The sequence below is a fragment of the Dama dama genome, chromosome 17 (assembly GCF_033118175.1).
Source record: "Dama dama isolate Ldn47 chromosome 17, ASM3311817v1, whole genome shotgun sequence".
Taxonomy (NCBI): Eukaryota; Metazoa; Chordata; class Mammalia; order Artiodactyla; family Cervidae; genus Dama; species Dama dama.
In genome coordinates, this window is record NC_083697.1 from 64113975 (window position 1) to 64128304 (window position 14330).

General features: G+C 43.1%; 1 protein-coding gene across 19 annotated transcripts in view; it reads right to left on the reverse strand.

Moving 5' to 3' along the window:
* The window catches only part of APBB2 (amyloid beta precursor protein binding family B member 2), a 357050-nt gene that overhangs the window by 323275 nt on the left and 19445 nt on the right, over nucleotides 1-14330 (reverse strand). The window lies entirely within an intron of this gene.

The window sequence follows — 14330 nt, forward strand, 5'->3', positions numbered from 1 at the left end:
AGGTAGGAAAAATACTGTGTAATTACTGTTCAATAGCTTTGTGACATCTTATATGTTAATTCTTAACTCCCACTAACAAACTCTGCTTGGCATTTGATGGTGATAAACAGTATATTATAGCCTTTCTCTTTATGACTGTGTCTTATTTCAGGCCTCACTCAATGTATTTTTTTCCCCCCTCAGAGAACTGCCTTTCACGTTATTGCAAAACTAATTGCATTCAGCTCTGACAAATGACATAAAATATATTTTCAATGCTCCATAATTGGCTACTTGTTTGGACCCAAATAAGGCTGATTTCCACCTGGTCACATACTTCATGCCAATTCAATCAAGAATATGCGAGGTCTAACTACAAAGTAACAAAGCTGAGAGGGTTGTGTGTGCTTGATTTATAGAATCACTTCCATTTCTTTACATATCATTGCATGATGGGATTCTAAGGGGAAAATGTAAAGACATGTTTAACAACAAAATCACCACTAAACTAGAGCTACTATCACTCTGCTGGTCTGAATTACTCTAAGACAAATGGATTCAGAACACTGTGCTTATAGGAAAGAAACGTCACACATAGTTGTATGTACACATAGATAAACATAAATATTCCATACATAGAAATATTTTATAACCATAAATATGAATAACAGGGTCCTCCCAGTCAAACCTATCTAATTTCATCAACCTTCTGAAATTACATCTTTCACTGAAGCAGTCCCAGGACACAAATGCAATAAGATAACATGAATTAAAATACATAAAACCATCCAGGAGTAACAAAGAATATACTATCCAATTTTTTAAGGGTAGAAGTTAAACTAAAAATAGTAATCAATGTTTTACCAGCTTAAAAAGCTAAGTCTTACATAGTGCCTGAAGCTACAACTCTACCAGACTTTCTCCAAGGTAGAATAATAATAATAATTAGCATGTTATTCATCCTTCTGGTATGCACCTAACTTGGCAGTGTACGTGTGCATGCTCATTTTGCAACCACAAGCTTCAGTTCTCTGCTACCTACCGGCCATTAAGCAGAATCTGGGAACTTCCAAAATACAACATGCCATCCCCGATCAAAATGCCAACATTCGAAGCACACACAAAAAATGAAGATTCTATGTAATCCTAATGAGTCCCTCATAATTATTACTGCTGAAGTTCAGCTCTCCACTTCATGACATCTAGGGACTGAAAACAGAAAACAGATTCCTGGGACATTTCAGAAGACTGGCCATTCCTGTTGATGATCTTAGAAAAGGCAGAAGAAAAGAATCTCAAAGAGGCAGGAAGGTTTCCAGCTTTGGTGTCTGCGGGGACGGTCGTGCTGCTCACTATGGCGGGGAACACAGCAAGTCCAAACAGGGTTAAAAAGTGCTGGCATCACACACCGTTGGCAGGGATGTAAACCCGAACAACCACTTTAACAGACTCCATGAAGGCTGGACAACCCAGCAATCCTATGCCTAAGAACACACTTGGCAGAAATGCGTGGTACGTGTCAAAAGTACATACAAGAATGCTCACAGCACCATTATTCTCAACAGCCAGCGATCGGGAAACCCAATGTCCGTCAACAGGCACGTCGGTAAGTGGAAGTACATTCACACAGTGCGAGACCACGCACAGAGGAGAAGAGTGAACTACTGCTACTCACAACAACATGGGAGGCTGAGCGTTAGCCCACCAATATGAAAGAGGACATATTGTATGACTTCATGTTTGTGAGGCTCAAAACAGAAAACTCAGCCACAGTGACAGAGGTCCGATGGGAGGGATCTGCTCTGAAAGACAAGAGGAAAGCGGCACAAAGGATGGAGCACTTTCTATCTTAATCTGACGAATGGCTACACAGGTGCACACTTATGGAAAAACTCACCCAGCAGTTCACTGAAGATTTCTGCACTGTCCTACAAAGAAAGTGTCAGTCGCTCAGTCATGTCCCACTCTTTCCGACCTTAGAGACTATAGCCTGCCAGGCTCCTCTGTCCACGGGATTCTCCAGGCAAGATCTCTGGAAGGGGTTGCCATGCCCTCCTCCAGGGGATCTTCCTGACCCAGGGATCGAACTTGGGTCTCCTGCATTGGCAGGCAGATTCTTTACCATCTGAGCCACCAGGGAAGTCCAACACTTAATTTTTACATTTCATGAGTAAATTAAATTCGCCTATAGGCCTTCAGCTTTACAGAGACAACAAATCCCCATCACTGAGCTTACCCGAGGAAGTCATGAATGAAATGTTCTGGATGTGGCTCAGATTCTTCAGATGCAGAACTGTACGGCCCTGACAGAGTTATGTCATTCCTCTCTCCTACTTTTTCTAAAACCCGCCCAGACATAATTTATTGGTGCCTTTTCTGTGTTGAAGGAACAGGGATCTCTATCCTGACACTGATGTCTGTGAGCCGCAGGGAGTCAAGCTTGGGCTCACTCACTTTTGTCTCCTAAGCACAGAGCAACAGGTACTGGATTTTTGTTTGAATAATTCAACAAGCCTTTAGTAAAATTCCCTTAAAAGTTCACAACTAAAGATCATGTGTCACATCTTCCCTTATAATTATCCAAGTAGATGCAATCCTACACCGGCTACCATTTTTTTCCATAAAAAAGTTGATTTAATCCTCTAATATTATCATCCTTGAGAAATAAAAATGCTCCACAATGGCACATATAGCTGAGCCTGACTTCATGCAGTACTTTTGTTTTCTAAAGCAGATCATAAAAAAAGAATTTCCTACATAAGCTCTTTATTTATTGAAGTATAACTGGTTTATAATATTTTGTTAGTTTCAGCTGTATAGCAAAGTGATTCGGGGATATATTCTTTCTTTTTTACTCTTTTCCATCATAGGCTATTACAAAATATTGAATATAGTTTCCTGTGCTATAAGTAGGTCCTTGTTTATCTACTTTATATATTGTAGTAAGTATCTGCTAATCCCATATTCCTAGTTTATCCCTCCCCCACCTTCCCCTTTCATAACCATAAGTTTGTTTTCTATGTTGTGAGTCTATTTGTTTTGTAAATAGGTTCATTTTTACTATCTTTTAGATTCCATATGTAGGTGACTTACTTCACTTAAGATGATAATGTCTAGGTCCATCTATGTTGCTACAGACAGAATTATTTCATTCTTTTTTATGGCTGAGTAATAGTCATATGGTGGTGGAGAAGACTCTTGAGAGTCCCTTGGACTACAAGGAGATCAAACCAGATGATCCTAAAGGAAATCAACCCTGAATATTAATTAGAAGGACTGATGCTGAAGCTAACTCTCCAATACTTTGGTCACCTTATGCGAAGAGCTGACTCATTAGAAAAGACCCTGATACAGGGAACGACTGAAGCAGAAGGAGAAGGAGGCGACAGAGAACAAAATGGTTGGAGGCCATCAGCAACTCAATGGACAAAGTTTGAGCGAGCTCCGGGAGTTGGTGAAGGACAGGGAAGCTTGGCGTGCTGCAGTCCATGGGGTCGCTCAGTCGGACACGACTGAGCGGCTGAACAACAATATTCACACACACACCCCACATCTTCACTCATTCATCTCTCAGTGGACAATCAGGTTACTTCCACATCTTGATTACTGTAAACAGTGTTGCTAGGAACACTGGAGTGCACATATCTTTTCACATTAGAGGTTTTGTCTTTTCTGGATATATGCCCAGGCGTGAGATCGCTAGATCATACAGTGATTCTGTTTTTAGTTTTTTAAGGAACCTCCACACTGCTTTCCATAGTGACTGCACCAATTTACGTTGGTGCAATGTAGGAGAGTTCCTTTTCCTACACACCCTCTCTAGCATTTATTGTTTGTTGACTTTTTGATGATGGCCATTCTGACCGGTGTAAGGTGATACTTCATTTTGTTTTTCATTTGCATTTCTCTAATAATTAGCTAAGCTGAGCACCTTTTCATGTGTCTGTTGGCCACCTGTATGTCTTCTTTGGAGAAATGTCTACTTGGATCTTCTGCCTATTTTTTGACTTGTGGCTGTTTGGTTTTTTTGATGCTGAGTTGTATAAGCTATTTGCATATTTTAGAAATCAAGCTCTTGCTGGTCAGATCGTTTGCAAATATTTCCCCTATTCCATAAGCTGTCTTTTCCTTTTATTTATGATTTCCTTTGTGGTGTAAAAGCTTGTAAGTTTGAGTTAAGTCCCATTTGTTTATTTTTGCTTTTATTTCTCTTTGCCTTGGGAGACTGTACTAAACAAAAATATTGTTACTACTTATGTCAGAAAATGTTTTGCTACACAGGCTATTTCTTAAAGTTCTGTCTGTGATCATCTCATCAGAAGAAGTGAGAAAAAAGCAAATGCCAGTCATGAAAAGAAGGCTACAAGTCCTCCTTTATATAATCAGGTTTGGCTACCGGATGTGTTATGTTTTGCAGTATTTGGTCGTGCAGGTCATGCATCAGAGACAATTTCATACTAGTCTTATACAGTTGGCCATTAATATATGGCTTCATTCCTGGAGGTAACAAAAATTCACCTCCTAAGAAAGATACAGCAGTTGAACCAAAAAAAAAAGTAAGAATTTTCTCTAAGAGGAACTGAAAAGGAAGCCAGTGAATGCTAATCTCCCACTCCTGATTAAGGAGCTTTGGAGAAATGCAGAAGGAGCCAGTGGTCTCTTTCTGATGGACAGAAGCAGCAAGAGGTTGGAGGACCGAGGACTAGGAGATGGAAAACACAGCCCACTTTGGCCAATGAGCAACCTCCCCTCTGCCTTACTAATGCCTGTGTGACTCCCATGATCAAACCATGGTTATGAACAATCAGCAACAGCCTATTCAGTTCATCGGCTCAAGTCAGGATCCGCTGAAAATGTCAATAGCTATTCAGTTCTTTTTAAAGTTTATTACCAAGCATTCATTTATTTTTATTCTTCCCCCAACCCTCCCTAGAATACCCAAGTGTCAAAAAAGATGGTTCTTACCCCTCACAAGTGGGTTAACCAGTCTGAAAGTCTGCCCACAAGTGGGCAACCACTGACTGTGCCTCTGGGGTGCTGGGCAGTCCTGACTCAGTCACACCCTCCACTGCAGCGGCCAAGGCATCACAGTGAATATTTGGCTTTGCAGGACTCATTGTGCATGCTAAGTCACTTTAGTCACGTCTGACTCTTTTCACCCCATGGACTGTAGCCCGCCAGGCTACTCTGTCCATAGGATTTTCCAGGCAAGAATACTGGAGTGGCTTGCCATTTGCTCCTTAGGGGATCTTCCCAACCCAAGGATCTAACCCGCATCTCTTAAGTCTCCTGCATTGGCAGGAGGGTTCTTTACCACTAGCGCCACCTGGGAAGCCCCTGCAGGACTGATTACTTGTCTTCAATGACGAAACAAATGAAGCTATCTTTCTCACTTCTTCATTTTCAACTCCCTCATTTCACCACCAAAATTAGGGACCTGTTTTCACAAACCATAGCTGGTGGCATTAGTCAAATGATGTTTTTGACAATGGAGACCACACCATCTGATGCTGAGATGGGCCTTCTGAAGTGTTATTCTTCCCTGATGCAGGAGGACAGCATAGGTGGGGCACAGTAGTAGTAAGACCAGATTATGAGGTAGTTTTTTCGAGAAGACCTCCAAACCTCTGAAAGTGAGCTTGACAGTGAACCTGTTCACAGTGAAACTTAAAAGCTTACTGGTTAAGAAACTTGGATTTACAAAAACAAAAATAAAAACAAAAAGCTAGTAGAATTCTAGTCTTGCTTCAACTACTTCATGTACTAAAATTCTTTAAACTATGTATTCCTTTCTAGATAACCAGAATATATTTACTTAGATGATATACCAGAAAGCCTTTTTCATCCACCAATTACCTTAACAGTAAAAGAGAAAAAAGATGAGAAAGAACTGGGGGAAAGAATGAATGTCACTGGTACTCATTAATACTATGTGATGGGCCCTCTTAGGCACTTCACTTATATATATGACAGCCTACAAACCTCACACCCTTTTAAGGCAGAAACTGGTCTCTCCAGCCCGTAGAAGAAAACTGAGGTGTGACGTGTCCAAGACCACAGTTAGCAGCAGAGCCAGGATTTGAGGCAAAGACAAAGGACGCCTCAGACCTTCCCTAGACCGTGATCCTCCCACTGGCACTCCTGAGCACGCCAAATGGAATCCTGGGCCTCCCCAAGGCGACTTCCACCAGCAAGCTTCCCGTGTTCCTTGCGGAGGCTGCCGTTTTCTGCATCAGTACTTCTGCAGCTCTCCCAGGACCCAGCTGGGAACAGGCCCACCATTGCTGCTTGTTACCGCAGCAGTCTGAAAAATACAGCACAGCCTTGAGCAGGGCAGAAGAGCCTGGGGAGAGAGAGAGGAACAGACACGTGCGTGCACGCAAGCCAGCAGGTGGATGTGTGCGTATAAAAATAAGGATGGTGGAACTGTTAAAAAAAAAAAAAGGAAGTAAAGATAAGTTTTAATTCATACAGAAGAGTGGTCATATTTCCTTAATACAGCATTTCAGGATCTAATACTTAGTGGGATATTTGAATATTTCAAACATTTTGTTATGAAAAAACTTTACAGATAGATATAGGTGCATAGATATCAATATGATGTATATAATTAGACACATCTGGAAGGTTACCCTGACTATTAACAATGCTACCGCACAAGGAGCAGGAAGAAAGAATGGGGCACTTATACTTAATTCTGTATATCTTGTGAGGCAAACAAGATAAAACCTAAAGAACAAACATAAGTTTTCAATAATTACTACAGTTTTACGTGGAGATGTAATTTTAGATTTGACCCAGCTGATCACACAGCTCCCCTGAAAGATATCCTCGTTTGGCTTCTAAGACATCACAGCCCGCCATCAGAGCCCAGTCCTTCTAGGTCTCCTTTGCGTCTTCTTCTGTCTCCAACCCTAACATGCCAGTGCAAGCCTTCTCTAACGTCACTCCCTTCCTGGATGATCTTTATGCAGTAAGTCTACAGACAAATGCGTCCTGTTGTAAGAGCATATTCATAAGTCCAACAAAATTAGCCTGCTAAAACCGAGGGCAAGCTGTAATTTCACTAATGCCTGATGGTGATGGAATGCATGCTGACATCTTTGAAAGCCTGCAACTTAAAGGTTCTTATGTAGGGGACTTACTGTACTTCCAAATCTGTAAAGACCTCTTTCCCCTAAGTTCCCATTGCTGGGTTCATATCTCTAATCAATGTCTGTTCAGCACCTCAAACGGTCATATTCAAAGCTGAACTCCAGATCCACCCTGTCTTTGCCCGTCTGGACTGCTATAACAAAATACCATAGACTGATGGCTTAAAAACAACAGAAGTTTATTTCTCACAGTCTGAAGGCTGGAAGTCCAGTATCAAGACACCAGCAGACTCAGTGTCTGGTGAGAACACTCTGCCGGATGCAGACTGCCAACTTCTCGTATCTTCACGTGGCGGAGAGCAGAGAGGGTCAGCCAGCGCTCTCATGACTGCTACAAGGGCACTAATCCCATTCATGAGGGGTGCACTCCCGTGACCTTACCTAAACCTAATTACCTCTCAAAGACCCACATATACTAATGTCATCACATTAGGGAGTAACACGAATTTGGTGGGGGGAACACATTCAGTCCGTGACACTCCCCCGCCCAAACCTGTTTCACAAATCACAGTCTTCCCCATTAGAGCAGCCTCATACTTCCAACCGCTCAGATTAAAATCCTTGGAATCATCCTCGACTCCTCCCTTTCTATCACACCCCACATGCAACCCATCAATAAATCCTACTGGCTCCACTTGGAAAATATATTAAGAATCCAGTCACCTCCACTGCTACTGGCCTTTTCCAACTCTCAATCATCTCTCAAACCAGATTACCACAGTCACCTTGGGACTGATTTCCCTGAGTCCAACCCAACACTGCTAAAGTCTGTTGTCACAGAGCCGCCAGACGACCCATGTAAAACGTAAGTCAGACAGTGACCCTGGGCTGGGAACCCCCCAGCGGCTTCACATCTTACTTGACTCTAAAGTCAAGGCTGTTCTAATGGCCCAGCCAACCCCACAGGACGCTTCACCACCTTCACCCCACCTTTTTATCTACCTGCCCCCGTCCACTCGCCTCACCTCACCCCAGCCATGCTGACATTCTCCTGCTCCACGAACACCACTGCCTGAGGCACTCTTTCCCAAAGTATGCATAGCACAGACCATCCTTCCTCACCTCTTTCAAGGGCTGACTCAGAACACCTTCTCTGGAATGTCTCCCCTGACTGACCCCCGCTGAAAACCACTCAGAATATAAAAGAAGAATGTCTATAACTGAGTCCCTGTTGCTGATCAGCAGAGACTAGCACAACACTATAAATGAGCAACACTTCAATTAGAAAAATAAAAACTAAAATCACATTCCCCCTTCTCACCCTCCCGAATCCCCGCCACCATCCCTCTGGTCCGACTTATTTTTCTCCGCAGTCGTTCTTTTTCAGTCGCCAAGTCGAGTCTGACTCTTCGTGACCCCATGGACTGCAGCACATCAGGCTGCCCTGTCCTTCACCTCTTCCGGAGCTTTTGCTTAAACTCATGTCCATTGACTCGGTGATGCCATGCAACCATCTCATCCCCTGTCACCCTCTTCACCTTCTGTCTTCAATCTTTTCCAGCATCAGGGTCTTCTCTAAAGAGTCAGCTGTTCACATCCAGGTGGCCAAAGTATTGGAGCTTCAGCTTCAGCATCAGTCCTTCCAAAGAGTATTCGGGGTCGATTTCCTTTAGGATTGACTAGTCTGATCCCTTCCTTTTCAAAAGTCTTCTCCAGCGCCACAGTTCAAAAGCAACAATCTTCAGTGCTCCACAGTACTTATACCTTACAACGTTGATTACTTATGTCCTTTAGTTACTGTCTATAATCCTGACAATGGAAGCAAGCTCCACAAGGCTCAGATTTCTATCTGCTGTGTTCCCTGCTTCGTCTCCAGCATCTCACTGGCCCTCAATAAATACAGTGAATGAGTAAATAGAACCTTTGTTCAGCCACTTATTCTCACCGCCATCTTCAACTAGTTTAGTGGAAAACAGTTCCATGCCCACCATTATGTTGTTGCTGTCCTGAATTTTCTAATTAAACATCTCCCCAAAGGTCTCCCTCACCAGGCTGCCCTGTGTCCAATGCTAGCCTGCCCTTGCAGTGGAGAAAGGCCTAATTTTTTTGCAAGTGGGAGAAGACTTAAAAGGCTCTGCCCCAAGTGTTAACAATTATTATCTCCAAATGTTGACATATCTGGTGATGTTTATTTTTTATTTTCCTTCTGCGTAAGCCTTGTCATAATGAATACATAATGAATGACTCTCATGATGAAAGAAAACCACAACTGGAAATGACTCCCCCCTTTAAAACTAAAAATAAGAGTAGACTGGACCACAGCTGAAATAATTCATGCACTTGCCATCACAGCTCTGAGCAGTGTAGCCAAAGAAATCCTGAGGCCACACGCCTCCTCTCCCCTCTGAACATCTGGCAGCTGTGAGGCACCACCAATGGGCCGCCTTCTGGGGGTGCTTTTTCTAAACGTTCGCAGGTTCAGAACATAGACTAACGTCACTGGGTAATTTGGAAACAATTAACAAACCCATCTTTAAATTGATTACTTAAAGATACAGGTGGTTCACCAGATTTAAAAACAAAACCATGTTGGCTCAACATGCGGGTTTATTTTTTTTTTTTATTTTGCCTAATCAGCAATCTGCACAAAGCTTTGTGCCAATGTCTGGCCTATTTTAATCACTTTTCCCTCTATTTAAACAATGTGATTTTTTTTTTCACCTCCTAATCCAAATGTTCAAATGGTGAACGCTATTTTCAAGAGACTGTATGGACCCAATGGTGCAGCATTGATCCAAGCCCACAGGAATCGTTGAAACTTAATGTTAAGTGAACCTTCTCAGCCCTTGTAGTTTTTTAGCAAACTGAAGAATAACAACATCAACAAGAGCCAGCGCTTTTTGTTTGTTTCAGTACTTACTTTGGGCAAGCACCAGTCTAAGCACTTCAAGTTAATATGCTCATTTAATCCTCCCAAAGTCTTTCACCCCCATTTAAAAAGATGAAGATGCAGAGGCACTGAGAGGTCAAGAAATTACCTTAAGGAGACACAGCAGTGAAGTGGCGGGATTCAAACCCTGGCTCTAGGACCAAAGTCAGGCACCAGAGGAAGTCTTGCACCTCTGTGAGTAACCCCTGGGGCTATCTCCTTGCACGCCATGCCTCTGGATATACGACTCCCATTACCCCTAATGTTATTTCTTTGTTGCCTAGAAAATGCCAATTCAACCTCCAAAACCTGAAACCCTGAGAATTAATCGTGCTCTATCACCCTTTGCCTTGTTTATATACTATTTTATTAAAATGTAAATGAATTCATCTTCCCTGACTTCACTATTCACTTAAGCGAAAAGGGCTGTATCTGATTCACAGCTCAATTCTCCACACTTAATATCAAAAGAATGAATTAATTTACAAATTAGAAAACTTTCGAGGTTTATTTAGTAATATAACAACATTTATTACATGCTTACTATCCCAGGCACTTCGTGTATTTTAATTCACTTAAACCTTGCATGCTAAGTTGCTTCAGTTGTGTCTGACTCTCTTACAACCTTATGGACTGTGGCCCTCCAGGCTCCTCTGTCCATGGGATTCTCCAGGCAAGAATACTGGAGTGGGCTGCCATGCCCTCCTCCAGGGGATCTTCCAAACCAAGGGATAGAACCTGCATCTCTTAGATCTCCTGAATGGGCAGGTGGGTTCTTTATCACTAGCGCTACCTGGGAAGCCACTTAATTCTCACCATAACCCTACTGACAGAAGTACAGTTACTGCCAACACTTTGGAGACAATGTTAAAGATTCTATTACTGCCCACAGTCAAAGCTAGTAAGAATCAGAATTTGACCCCAGGCAGTGTGGCTTCATGCTCACTGCCTCTCCAGGACACAGGTCCTGTACTGGACTCCCCAAGGTCCAGAGGAAAGGTCAGAGATAGTTCTTGCCCAAAAAGATGCCACACAGAATCTACTTTTCTTCTTCACATTAATGGAGGGAGTGATCACCTGAAAGATTTATGCTCACCCTGAACACTCACCATCTAGCATGAAGTTTGCTATTTAAAAAGCTCAGTAGATATTAGTTGAATGATCAAAAATCATTTCCATATAGTTTTGTTGTTGTTGTTGTTTAGTTGCTACATATTATAATATATTCATATATATATATATATATATATATATGAATACTGTTGTTTAGTCACTTAGTCGTATCCGACTCTTTGCGACCCCATGGACTGCAGCACACCAGGCTTCCCTGTCCATCACCATCTCCTGGAGTTTGCTCAGACTCATGTCCATTGAGTTGGTGATGCCATCCAACCATCTCCTCCTCTGTCACCTCCTTCTCCTCCTACCCTCAATCCTTCCCAGCATCAGGGTCTTTAGCAATGAGCCAGCTCTTTGCATCAGGTCACCAATGTACTGGAGTTTCAGCTCCAGCATCAGTCCTTCCAATGAATATTCAGGGTTGATTTCCTTTAGGGTTGACTGGTTTGATCTCCTTAGAATGACTGGATTTTTCACATGTAATAGCATCAGGAACTGGCCAAAGTATTAAACACATATTTTATCTTCAAAATGGCTATGTGAGGACTTCCCTGGTAGTAGAGTGGATAAGAATCCACCTGTATTGATAAGAATCCACCCAATGCAGGGAACACGAGTTCAATCCCTGATCCAGGAAGATTCCACATGCCACAGAGCAACCAAGCCCATGTGCCACAACTACCGAAGCCCATGCGCCCTAGAGCCTGTGCTCCACAATAAGAGAAGCCAGCACAACGAGGAGCGCCATGTACCACAACCGCAGAGCAGCCCCCACTCGCCACAACTAGAGAAAGCCCACGTAGCAAAGAAGACTCGGTTCAGTTCAGTTCAGTCGCTCAGTCGTGTCCGACTCTTTGCGACCCCATGAATCGTAGCACGCCAGGCCTCCCTGTCCATCACCAACTCCCGGAGTTTACTCAAACCCATCTCCATCGAGTTGCTGATGCCATCCAGCCATCTCATCCTCTGTCGCCCCCTTCTCCTCCTGCCCCCAACCCCTCACAGCATCAGGGTCCTTTCCAATGAGTCAACTCTTCACATCAGGTGGCCACAGTACTGGAGTTTCAGCTTCAGCATCAGTCCTTCCAGTGAACACCCAGGACTGATCTCCTTTAGGATGGACAACACAACCAAAAATAAGACAAAATTTTTTTTAATGACTGTGTGAGGAAGGTATCCTTTTTAGCCCTACTTTACAGATGAGGAAACTGAGGCACGACACGCTTCAAAAACTCGAGGTTCAGGATCACAACATTAGACTGTGAAACCAAGATTCAAACTCAAGCAGTCTGACTCTGAAGACCTGTCGTTTCCTGTGGCTACTGGAACCAACACAAATTATTTGACTTAACACAACAGAAACGGATTCTCTCACAGTTCCAGAGGCTTGAATTCTGTTATCAAGATATTGGCAGGACCATGCTCCCTCCTAGGCATCTAGGGGAGGATCCCTCCTAGCCTCCTCTGCAACGCTATGGGCTGTAGCCCATCAGGCTCTGTCCATGGGATTCTCCAGGCAAGACTACTTGAGCGGGTTGCCATGCCCTTCTCCGGGGGATCTTCCCAACCCAGGGATCAAACCCGGGTCTCCTGCATCACAGCTGGATTCTTTACTACTGAGCCACTGGGGAAGCCCCCCCAGCTTTCAGTAGTCCCGGTGAAACTCTAATCTCTGCCTTCATCTCCATATAGTCATCTTTTTTCTGCGTCTGTGTATCTCTGTCTTCACATGATATTCTCCCTCTCTGTGTCCAAATTTCTCTTCTGATAAGGACATCAGTTACAGTGGATTAAGGGCCCACCTTGCTCCAATCTAGGATTTCCCTGGTGGCTCAGACGGTAAAGCATCTGCCTGCAATGCGGGAAACCTGGGTTCGATCCCTGGGTTGGGAAGATCCTCTGGAGAAGGAAATGGCAACCCATTCCAGTGCTCTTGCCTGGAAAATCCCATGGATGGAGGAGCATGGTCTACAGCCCATGGGGTCGCAAAGAGTCAGACACAACTGAACAATCTCACTTTTTGCTCCAATCTGACCTCATCTTAACTTAATGACATCTTCAAAGACCACTTTTCAAAGACCACTTGTCACATTCACAAGTACCAGAGCTTAAGACTTCAAGGTATTGGCTGGGAGGTGGGAGGCAAATACACTATACAGAACTGACTCCAGAGATGCAAGGAAATGACTCCGTTTTTGTAGCCAGTTAATTCTCTTGATTGGAACAAGATTTGCTAGTTCTCAAATCACTTATGAATACAGAGTGTGAGTGTGCTGAGTCACTTTGGTCTTGCCTGAGTCTTTGTGATCCTATGGACTGTAGCCTACCAGTCTCCTCTGTCCTTGGGATTCTCCAAGCAAGAATACTGCAGTGGGTTGCCGTGCCCTCCTCCAGAGGAAGATCCCCAGGAATCAAACCCAGGTCTCCTGCATTGCAGGTGGATTCTTTACCACCAGCAAACCCCTGAATACAGTAAATGAAAGTGAAAGTTTCTCAGTAGTGTCCAACTCTTCACGACCCCATGGACTATACAGTCCATGGAATTCTCCAGGCCAGAATACTGGAATGGGTAGCCTTTCCCTTCTCCAGGGAATCTTCCCAACCCAGGGATCAAACCCAGGTCTCCCACATTGCAGGCAGATTCTTTACCAGATGAGCACAAGGGAAGCCCAAGAATACTGGAGTGGGTAGCCTATCCCTTCTCCTGAAGATCTTCCCGACCCAGGAATCAAACCAGGGTCTCCTGCATTGCAGGTGGATTCTTTACCAACTGAGCTATCAGGGAAGCCCTGAATACAGAAGGAAGTGGTTAAATGTTTGAGATTCAAGGATTTCTTTACATACAAGATAAACAGAACACAATCAAAATGTAAAAATATTTTAAGTAAATTAGAAACTTTGTTTATCATAAAACAGTATTTCCCCAGAATGGAAGTCAGTTAATATACTAGAAAAATTCAAAGCAAAATACTTATAGTCTGCTTACTTTCCCATTCTCAATTTGCTATACACCAACCACCCTTTCTTCCTTCAAAGCAATACTTCTGAATTTTGACAATGGACAATCATCACACAATATTCTATAACAGTGACTTATAATCATTTGATACTTTCTTTTTAAAACTCCTAAGTTTCCATTTCTTTTGATTCTCTGGGGTCCACAGCTAACAGTGTAAGATTTCATGCAGCCTTCAAATTTTCATTAACAA